Source organism: Zonotrichia leucophrys, unplaced genomic scaffold (assembly GCF_028769735.1).
Source record: "Zonotrichia leucophrys gambelii isolate GWCS_2022_RI unplaced genomic scaffold, RI_Zleu_2.0 Scaffold_72_229719, whole genome shotgun sequence".
Lineage (NCBI taxonomy): Eukaryota > Metazoa > Chordata > Aves > Passeriformes > Passerellidae > Zonotrichia > Zonotrichia leucophrys.
Window position 1 is genome coordinate 14,627 of NW_026992277.1, and position 3,298 is coordinate 17,924.

The 3,298-nt window shown below is 50.0% G+C and overlaps 1 long non-coding RNA gene across 1 annotated transcript; it reads right to left on the reverse strand.

Annotated features, from left to right (window-relative positions):
• Positions 1-524: 524 nt before the first annotated feature.
• Positions 525-3,083, reverse strand: LOC135460640 (uncharacterized). Its single transcript, XR_010443269.1, has 3 exons — positions 2,962-3,083; positions 2,486-2,571; positions 525-1,050 (listed from the first exon to the last, which is right to left on the reverse strand). It is a non-coding gene; the product is annotated as an uncharacterized LOC135460640 (long non-coding RNA).
• Between the last annotated feature and the right edge of the window lie 215 nt (positions 3,084-3,298).

A 3,298-nucleotide genomic window follows, 5' to 3' on the forward strand; every position in this document is an offset into this window, starting at 1 on the left:
GTGTCAGCCGGGAGGGAAAAGAGTACACTGAAATGGTGGGGTACACCCATGTACCACCACTCTGACAGTGAACTCGGACACCAAAAGCAGGGTTTGGCACCCAGCCCCTCCTTTGGGGTACTGGAGCCAGAAGAATGGAACAAATTGTGAATGGGATCAAAGAACAGGGTTGTGTTAGATCAAAAGTCTAGGAGCTAATCCTTTCCAATCCTTGGAAGGTATGAGAGAGTACTGGGGAAACCCAGGGAAAATTACCCTCAAACGGAGGGCCCCTGATGGAATTTATTGGATATGTGGCAAAAAGGCATACAGTGAGTTACCCTCTAGATGGAAAGGATCATGCTCGTTGGGTATGATTCATCCAGCTTTCTTCACTCTCCCAAGAGCAAAAAGTAACCTGCTAGGGGCTCCATTATACAAGACCCTGAGTGTCCCGTCTCGGCTGTTCTAATGGCCTGGTAAGGCTCTGGATGGCCTTGAGGCAGCCCGCGCTCCAAAGGACAAAAGGAGTCTTCAGGTTTTTCAGTTCTTCAGTGTTGTTTATTACTTCTTATCTACAATATTTTCTATTGGCCCAACAGAGGTCCGTCCAGCAAGCCAGCCATGAGCACACTGACTGCCCTCGGGGCGGTCGCTTATTTTTATACCAAAAACTACGTGTAAGATATTTACCTTTTCTCCCCAATACCTTTCACCCTTATTGACAAGTGCACATTCAGTAAGAACCAATCTCAAAGTGCCACCATCACCATCGAAGATGGATGACAAAAAGAAGAAGAAGAAGGACAGGACACGCCCTAATTCCTCCATCTTGTCTCCTAGAACCCCCCTGTACCGATATTCCAAAACCTGTGTTTTCACACTATAATTAATCTGTCCCTTCACCACTTATCCCCGTGTGATCCTCCCATCCTCATACAGGTGTTGCGTCCTGTGCAGGATCAAAGTCTAGCCACCAAACACTTCTGGCAATGTTCCAGGACTTCCGAGCCCCCCAAGGGTTGTCTCGGTGACTCTGCACATCAGGAATGATGTGCTGAGTTTCCACACCTGAGGAGAGAGAGAAGGAGCCTGAAAAAGATAATACCAGTGACAAGTGGTAAGCAGACCTGGGGGGAGGATGAGTGGCCAGCATTCCGAATAATCGATTATTATGGGCCGGCCACTTGGGTTCAGGATGGAAGCTACGGGTACAGGACTCCGATTTATCTACTGAACAGATTGATTAGGCTGCAAGCAGTGATGGAAGTCGTTTCAAATCACACCTCTGAGGCTCTGGATTTGCTAAGTCAGCAGCACACCCAGGTACGGGCTTTTGTGTACCAGAATCGGATAGCCTTGGACTATTTGCTAGCCAAAGAGGGAGGGGTGTGCGGGAAGTTCAATGAATCTGAATGTTGCATTGAGATCGATGATTATGGGGAAACCATAAGAGGTCTGGCAGCTGAGATCAAAAAGCTGGTCCATGTCCCCGTCCAGAAGTGGAACTTGATCTTACAATCGACCTGGTGGGACAAACTATTCTATGGGGCATGGTGGAACAAAGTAATGTTTCTTGAACTCTGTTCGGTAGCTGGGATCCTGCTCCTTCCCTATCTGATCCCCTGTTTCATCAGATTGATCCATTCAGTTGTCCAGGGAATGCAGATTGCTATAATTCCTGTGGAATCGGAGGGAGCTTCCGGAAACAACACATCCAAGATCATGCAACTAGGAGAAAGGAAGTTGTCCAGTAGTGCTGCTGAAGCACTGGCAAAATTTGAGAAACAAACATCTGTTAAAATGAATAATGTGGAGTATCAGCATCTCCCACCAGGAGATTATCGAATAGTGTGAAAGATACCTTATTGGTGGGAGTCCCTCACTGGTGATGGGTAGAAATAGAGAATTTAAAGGGTAGCATGAATTAAATTGGTGAAATAAATGGGGAGGGATTGTTATATGTAGTGTAGATAATTCATGCTATAAGAAATAGATATATGTTTGTATAAAATACTAGTAGAGTCTCAACTCTTGTTTGTGTATAAAATATTGGTGAAGGTTAAAACATAAGCTGGTGAAACCCCCCCCCTCTTGTAGCAGATAGGGTCAGGCGTTCAGAAGATCTCGCGATGTTACGGGAAGACAGGGCCCCTGTTCCCTTAGATAAGAAAATTAACATAGGAATGCAGCCCCCTAAACCACATGCCAGTAATTTTCCATTTACCCAGTAAGTTTCCATTCCCTACTAACCATAGATGGTAAAGACAGACCCCCTTTGACGTAGAGAGGCCCCTTAGACTATAAAACCGCACGAGAAGAGATAATAAAGGCCTTTGACCGTCTGCCACATTGGTGTCTGCATGCTCTTTGGCCCGAGCGACCCTGGAAAGAGTGGGTCGCCGTTCCGCCTCCTTAGAACCAGGCCGCCTGCCTTGTATCAGAAGGCAACATCTGGTGCCGAAAACCCAGGAAGCCGATCAGCGCCCGGGGAACGGGGACTCACCTGGACGGGAGATGGCGGCTGTAACGGCAGGACCGTCTGCAGCGGGAGGGACTCCTCCGGACCAACACGAAACATGGAATCCATTGCTAAGGTCGTAACAGAGATGCATGAACAGTGGGGGGTAGAATGTAAAATTAGGGATTTAATTCTTGCATTGCCGAGACTCATTAAGCTTGGGGCTGTAGAAAGCCCGGCGGACATCCTATATCCGGGGGTGTGGGACGGTTGCACAAAAGCCCTGGCCAAAGACACTATGTTGTCGGGTTCAGGGAAAGCCCTAAAATCCTGGGGCAAAGTTATCCAGGTTCTGCAAAAAGCTCGACAAGAGCAGGAAACCTGGAAAGCTGCACAAACCTGCTTGCTGCCCCCCCCGCAGCCCGGGGTAGGTGCGGCGACACAAACCGCGGAGATTCTTGACCCGAGCTGTGTCGCGGGGGAGGCGCGGTCGGCGGAAACCCCCCAGAGAGCGGACTCACCATCGGAGGGGGGAGGACACGCACGGGCGTTCTGGCGGGGACTCACGGAGGAGGCGCGGAACGCGGCCGACCCCGCTGGGACCAGCGGGGACTTACCTCCGCCATATGTGCTTGAAAATGGCGCCGAAGCACATGGCGAGGGCGGAAGTAAGGAGGCGGGGGGCGGAAATGCAGTCAGCGCGCTTCAGAACGCATGCGCGGGAGAGCGGGGAGAAGGGGCGGCCCCCAAGGTACAGCGTAAGACCAATCAAAGTGCTCTATTCAAATTAAGTCCTTATAGGTCAAGAACCTCCCCCAGCAGGAGGCATTCCGAAATGGCGAACGGGTCAACCTCCGC